General features: G+C 32.3%; 1 protein-coding gene across 1 annotated transcript in view; it reads left to right on the top strand.

Moving 5' to 3' along the window:
- Window positions 1-4,554: 4,554 nt before the first annotated feature.
- Window positions 4,555-8,053, top strand: part of LOC111715235 (homeobox protein OTX2) — a gene marked incomplete in the record, with an annotated part of 10,179 nt that continues 6,680 nt past the window's right edge. Inside the window, 1 exon segment of the mRNA XM_023490542.1 lies at window positions 4,555-4,650.

Below are 8,053 nucleotides of genomic sequence, written 5' to 3'. Positions count from 1 at the left end.
CTTTATGTTATGTAGATTTTAATTGAAATATTGCTTCAACAAAAAGATGTCAAATGAATCCAAGCTTCAACCCTTGTTTAATATAAAGTGTGATAAACCTCTACAGAACAGAGACACAAAAAATGTTTTTGTCTCCAAGAAATGTTTTTTGAATAAAAATATTTGAAGAACATTTTTTAAAAGAACTGAGTCGAAGACCTTAAAAACCTGTATAGAAATGGAAATCAGGATTTTTAAGAAATTAAAAAAACACTTGGTGTACCCTACTGTATACGTATAGATAATATAAATTTTTAAACAGAAAACTGTGCCCTACTGTATACGTATAGATAATATATAAATTATTAAACAGAAAACATGTGCTGTACCCTACTGTATATGTATAGATAACATATAAAATATTAAACAGAAAACATGGAAGAAATCTGATCGAGTCCAAGGGGCACTTGAGAGGATTCAAATATATTTTTTATTATCAAATGTCATCTTAAAATAAAAGAGAGAAACAAATAAAGATTATAATTCAAAGACGACAATCTTGATGAAATAAAACATATTATACAGAGTAACCCCGAAAGAATGAGACTTCAGAGACGACTGTACAAAATGTTTTCAGTCTTTTTTATGCAGTCGTGGTTTATCACTGTATTAAAAATGTTTCTATCTTGGTTAAATCATAAATCATCCGTTTATAGGGCTTTATTCAAGACATCAAATCATATGTTCGCATTGTCATACATTAGCAAATATTGTTAGACATTAGCGAATATTGTCATACATTATTAAATATTAACTTATATTAGCGAATATTGTCTTATATTAGCAAATATTGTCATACGTTAGCGAATACTGTCATACATTAGCGAATATTGTCATATATTAGCAATTGACCCTGTAAAAATAATAATAAATTCAATAGCATCATTAAATCAATATTTTTAGCTTTTCTCATCTATATTTACCAAACATAAATGTTTTATTTTATATATTTGCATTTGTTCTTTTATTTGTTTATTTAGTCGTGGCGGTATCATATAAAGATTATTCACGGAGGGTTTCCTTTTCAGAAATAACAGGGAGGGATATTGGAAGCAGGGGAGGGAAATATTGGAGGTGGGCTAGGATAGGGATGGAAATATTGGAGGTGGGCTGGGATAGGGAGGTAAATATTGGAGGTGGGCTGGGATAGAGAGGTAAATATTGGAGGTGGGCTGGGATAGAGAGGTAAATATTGGAGGTGGGCTGAGATAGGGAGGTAAATATTGGAGGTGGGCTGGGATAGAGAGGTAAATATTGGAGGTGGGCTGGGATAGAGAGGGAAATATTGGAGGTGGGCTGGGATAGGGATGGAAACATTGGAGGTGGGCTAGGATAGGGATGGAAATATTGGAGGTGGGCTGGGATAGGGAGGGAAACATTGGGGCTAGGATAGAGAGGGAAACATTGGAGGTGGGCTGGGATGGGGAGGGAAATATTGGAGGTTGGCTGGGATAGGGATGGAAATATTGGAGGTGGGCTGGGATAGGGATGGAAATATTGGCGGTGGGCTGGGATAGGGAGGTAAATATTGGAGGTGGGATGGGATAGGGATGGAAATATTGGAGGTGGGCTGAGATAGGGAGGTAAATATTGGAGGTGGGCTAGGATGGGGAGGTAAATATTGGAGGTGGGCTATGATAGGGATGTAAATATTGGAGGTGGGCTAGGATAGGGAGGTAAATATTGGAGTTGGGCTGGGATATGGAGGGAAATATTGGAGGTGGGCTTGGATAAGGATGGAAATATTGGAGGTGGGCTGGGATAGGGAGGGAAATATTGGAGGTGGGCTAGGATTTGGCGGTAAATATTGGAGGTGGGCTGGGATAGGGAGGGAAATATTTGAGGTGGGCTGGGATAGGGATGGAAACATTGGAGGTGGGCTGGGATAGGGAGGGAAATATTGGAGGTGAGCTGGGATAGGGAGGGAAATATTGGAGGTGGGCTGGGATAGGGAGGTAAATATTAGAGGTGGGCTGGGATAGGGAGGGAAATATTGGAGGTGGGCTTGAATGAGTATGGAAATTTTGAAGAAAAAAAATTGCGAAAAAAATGCGAAATTGTCGATGGGTAAAAATGCGAAATTTTTGCGAAAACTAACACAAATTGAACTTGGGTTTTAGCATCTCGGCCCATATTTAAAGTAAAAGTTGATAGTAAAAACTATAACTAAAATTTTATAAATCATCACAAGGACACCAATTCCGAATTTTAAACTATTTTCTTGAATAAAAAATGTAAAAGGAGTTCTTTTTATATCAAAACCCTTGACCGTTTTCAAGACAATGTCAGGTTTTCCATTTTTGAACATATCCTGAATTTAAATCATTGCATGTCGCGTTTTCGAGACAACCCCCACTTTCCCGTTATAGAGCATCTATATATAAATTTGGCTTGTCTGTCTGTTTGTTTGTTTGTTTGCCTGTTTGTATCCAATAAACGTCAAAACGGCTGAACCGATCGGGCCCAAATTTTTTGTGGGACATCTCGGGACCCCAGGGAAGGTTTATGAATGATCAAAATTTCAAATATTTGTCTCCATCAAACTTTTTTGTGAAAATCCTCGAATTATTTTTGTTTTGTTTTACGATGTACACAAGGAGAACATGTTCACAATCAATTTAGAAGATGGGCGCGAAGCGCCCTCTAAGGCTAGTAATCCACAATTAAAAATAAAACTTATTTTCATAACTTACAAAATAATAGTTTTGCTGTATTTTAAACAATTAATTTCCCGCATTTCTAGATAAATCTACATTTCAAGAATAAAATAAAATTAATATTTTTATTTCTCAATGCCTTAATGTTTTTTTAATGACAAAAGAACAATATGTTTTTATTTTCTATTTTGTTTATATTTTACCTTATCACAAAAATCTTGTTTTGTGACGTAAGTGCGTAAATGCTTGAAAATTGACATTGATATGAATTCGAGTAATTGTCTCAAAATCAGAGCTGAAAACTTTAGAATGCGATATCCTTAATCCCGATCTGTTAATTAATCTGGAGATTAAATTCATGAGGACAATAAGTAATATTTAATCTGGAGATTAAGAAAAAGAGTGGATCAAGCATTAATCCTGATATCCACCATTCTAAAGTTTCCAGCTCTGGATATGTTTCAAAAACGCGACGAGGTCACGAGAGCTCCAAAATGTGGTAATTGCTTCAAAATAGGGATGTGATCGAAAAATGAAAACAAGAATCATAAAAAACTAATTCTCACACCTTATTATTAATTTAAAGTTGACATTTCTTGTTTTAATAAATAGTTTTAGCTATTTCCTACAAATGTATTAGTTTGTTTAACTCGGCTTGGATTCAATGTTATTCACGTTTGAAAAAGAAAACCTTGCAATTTTGGCCCATTTCTAACACTCAGTGTTAGAAATGGGCCTAGTGTTAGTTTTGGAACTGAAATTATGATATAATAAAACTTCTAAATGCTGAGCTCTCAGAGCAGAGAATTCCACAAGTTTTTTGGCGCAATAAATTGTTGCAGCTACAACTATAAGGATTTTCGCGAACAGTTTCGAACAGTTTTGCGAAACGTATTTTCGCAAAATTTCGCATCGTTTTTGCATTTTTTCGATTATTTAATTTTCGCGAAAAATATTTACTTGTTTACTTGTTTACTTGTTTACTTGTTTACTTGTTTACTTGTTTACTTGTTTACTTGTTTACTTATAGAAATAATTCAAAGAATTATTAAAAGTTACACGGTAATCTGTTTGATTTAAAACAATATCTAAAACAATGACAAATAGTTTAAAACCGGTTTTAACAGGTGCTAATGTTATTTAATCTAATCTAATCCACGAATCCGTTCTAATCTACTTAAATTAACGGAAAACCTTATATTAATGCAATCAAATACCGATGCAAAGTGTTGAATAAAACGATTATTTCAAATTAAAAGATTATGGAGATTAGTGGCAGACTCTTCCACATTCTAAGCAGGAGATAGAGAGAGAGAGAGAGAGTTGCAGTTTTGCAGATTAGGCTGAATTAGGGAGTTTTTGCATTTGCATGAGTTAAGTCATATAGAGAGAAATTCGGATTAGGCAGGAAACACTTTTAAAAAGGGGGATTTAGATTACAGAAACTTATTTTAAATGCACGAGTAATAATAGCATAAAACAGGCTTTCAACTTTTGTTTCAACAAAAACATTTTTACCATGACAACTTCTTAAAATGTGTATTTTTAGGATGACGTTTTTTCTTCTATGCAAAAGAAACCCTGTAGGGCAGGTGGGGCTTAGTTTAGCCTCACAGCGGATTCCCCTAATAACAATCCCCAAACCGGTCTATATACACTCTCCGCTTCCGCGCCGTGGTATGGCTTCGTGGATTTCCGTCCCGACATGAGTGTATATCTCCAGTGTTTCCCGGATTTCTATTGGTTGATTGAGTTCCGGAGGCGGACGGAGCGCGCCACCCAGCGCATCCCAAGCCCTGGCTCAACCCGCCCCGTACACAACGGGAATGAATTGATCACTCACATTTAATACCTTTTGAGAAGTTCTAAGCTTCTAGGTAACAAGCTTAAGCGTTGTTTTATCTATCTACAGCTTTACACTTGTGGGCTTTACCAGATTTTAGACGGCTTAAGGTGCAGTATTATTTATTTTTATAATTTCCTCTCATTTCTTATTTTAGATTTTTGTACTTTTTGAGTGCTTGAATTTTGTACAGTCAGGTGACGGAATTGACACGCATGTTTAATTGTTTAACAGATTATCCGATTTGGGATCCGATTATAGTTTTGAGCCCAAAGTAAGCATGGATGGGATTCAGCTCAAATAGGGGATAAGTTAAGTAATTCCTTACTCAGTCTTAAAGTTTAGTCCCTTCTGAAACCATGTTCTCTTTATAAACAGTTTTTACAGTGAGATTGTGAAATATTTATACAACATAAGAAATATAAAAAAGTAGTGATATGTAAAACTAATGCACATCGTTAAATAGCGATTAGAAATCGGGTACAGTTTTGAAACATTACATTGTAACGTACTGCACTGAAATTAGAAATTGTACGTTATAAGATGAAAATGCCTGATATATGTAAGTAGAGTCTAATTATTAAAGGGTTAATCAAGTTCTAACTATATTAATTATATGTATTATCACTGTCACTTTTCCAATTGGATCCTTGTATAGTTTTTCAATTATTCAATTATTTGGTTTGGTTAATATTCAACTTTTAAGATGATACATTTAATTTCTTTGATTCGAATTTATCATCTATTGTTTATTTGATTAAAGAAATTAATTTGATTTTTATATGTTTTATATGCATTGGTTTAATCTGGAAGCAAATCTAATTTGCTTTCATTTAAATTTAGAATTTTCAGAATTTTTTATCAATTTTAATCAATTCTGTGAAACTAATTCAAACGAATCATTTTGTACCTCAGTACATAATTCATTAAATAAGTATATTATAAACTGCTTTTTTATAAAGCTAAAAGCTTAAAAATCAATTTATTAAGTAAAATGGGCCTGTGTATACTGCACTGATCAATTGCTGTTATTAATTATCATTTGATTATTTAAAATCATAACTTGAGTCCAACAGTCGTCTTTCTATTCCACAGCTTCAGTACAAAAGAAAGAATCCATTGGTTATTTAAAAAAATATTTAAAAAATATATTATTAATTTAAATGATTTAATCGACATAAACCTCATCACTAATAAAGAGCTTATGATTAAAAGCATTTTCAAATTTGTTATAATGGTCCCAAAACTACAATAAAATGGACCGCAAATCTTAACTTCATATTTTTTAATTCTTAATTTAAATACAGGGTGTCCCAAGAAACATGACAGTTGTTGAATAGTTTGAATGTCTTCTTCCATATATATTTTATTGGATACTATGTCATTTCGTTAAAAACATCTTTTCTTTAATAAATTTTACTTTGAAATCAATTTTACAATAATATAATTAGCATACAATATTTGTTATCATTCTCTTAAATATCAGAAAACTTAAGTAATTATAGAAGAAGACATTTTAAACTATTCACAAACTTCCATGTTTCGTGGGACACCGGCCCTCTACATTTGATTTTCAAATCACAATATTTGAAAGAATATTTTGATTAGAAATGATATTTCTCTGTATGTAAAATGTCCGCTTGTTTTACCAAGTTGTGTGTAATAAACCCTTAACTCATTTAATAAAATTATTATATTTAGCCATGATTAATCTAGACGATGTTTAATTGCATTCGTTTCCACTGAAAGATATTCAATGAATTGCATTCTTTCTAAATAGCATTCCATTAAAATCATGTCAACGTCTACAATTCCTGGGTTTTTGACAAAATGTAATTTTAAATAAGTTTGGTTTGGTTAGGTTAAGATAGTTTCTTGGCTGAGCACCGGGGCCAAAAATCTGGCCGAGTGATTTGCGTAAATCGGCTTGGGGGCCGAGCGCTGTAGCCAAAGAAATTTTTAAAGATTAAACCGAATGGCTAATTATAGTGTACAAAATGAAATGTTGAGGATGGAAGGAGGAGAACTAATATTATAATATACTGAACACCACGAATACACATTACATGCACAATAAATTGCTTGTGTATTCTTTTTATTTATAAACACTGCAATACACTTTCATAAATAAACAAACAAAAGTTGTATAAAGGACAACAAAAAAACTCAAATGTTACAATATTTTTCTTTTTAATCATACATTATTTCTGCAACTTTAATTTCTTAATTATTTTTATTGTATGTTTCGGTATTCCCTGTTGTTTTAAACAAACTGATAAATAAGTCCACAGACAAACAAACAAATATAACAGATTTAGACCTTCCTATTACAAACCTAATTAATACCCCATCTCCCCATCCCAAGCAGATGCAACAATATAGAGTATCCGCCTACTAATTAGCAATCAAATAAAATCTTTCACACAAATTATTTACAAATCAGGGAAGATAACTTTTCACAAATATTTTTTTTTTAAAGCTTTTTTCTCCTTATACTTTCATGAAAGTAAAGTTATATTTTTCTTGTAAAAATATCTTATGTCATCCCTGTTTTGAAACCTGTTTTTTAACAAATACAATCGCGGGCTAAATAAGTTAAATTGTCGTTATTTTCTGTTTTGTTAGCGTGATAATACGGATAATATTTTCCGTTTTATTAGCTTGATAATACGGATAATAGATTCCGGTTTTTTGCGTGGTAATACGGATAATATTTTCCGTTTTATTAGCGTGATAATACGGATAATATTTTCCGTTTTATTAGCTTGATAATACGGATAATATTTTCCGTTTTATTAGCTTGATAATACGGATAATATTTTCCGTTTTATTCGCGTGATAATACGGATAACATTTTCCGTTTTATTAGAGTGACAATACGGATAATATTTTATGTTTAATTAGCGTGAAAATACGGATAATATTTTCAGTTTTATTAGCGTGATAATACGTATAATATTTTTCAGTTTTATTAGAGTGATAATACGGATAATATTTTTCAGTTGTAATACCATTTTTTGACGGGACAACGACAGATCAAATCAAATTTAAATCAATCTTATTTAAAAAATGTCAATTTTCTAAAAAATTATAATATCGTTTTCACATTTTTGCTTTGTTATACTAGGTGATACCCCTGTAGGATATCAGAGATATCTACAGTACTACTAAATTATAGAAAACACACCAATTATCTGGCTAAAATGTTCATAGATTGCAATAAACCATTATGCATTAACAAGTAAGATTTAGTCTCTGTTAATATTATGCAATTGCCTTATTTTAGAAATTCCTTTGAATTTTACAAATTTATTTTAGCAATTTTTGGTAAAAATTTATCAAAATGAATCAAAATGAAAAGGGTTGAACAAATGTCACTCAGGGGCGTACGAGGGCTTTTGTTTAGGGGGGGGGCACAATTTGCGCGCGTAAGCGCGCAAAAAAAATTTTTTGGTCCCCCCCCTTAAAAACCCCTTTTTTGAAAAAATATTAATACCTTTTTTAAATTTTTTTT

This window comes from Eurytemora carolleeae, unplaced genomic scaffold (assembly GCF_000591075.1).
Source record: "Eurytemora carolleeae unplaced genomic scaffold, Eaff_2.0 scaffold1729, whole genome shotgun sequence".
Classification (NCBI taxonomy): domain Eukaryota; kingdom Metazoa; phylum Arthropoda; class Copepoda; order Calanoida; family Temoridae; genus Eurytemora; species Eurytemora carolleeae.
The sequence above is the reverse complement of the archived record's forward strand: the minus strand, read 5'-3'. Positions and strand labels throughout refer to the sequence as shown.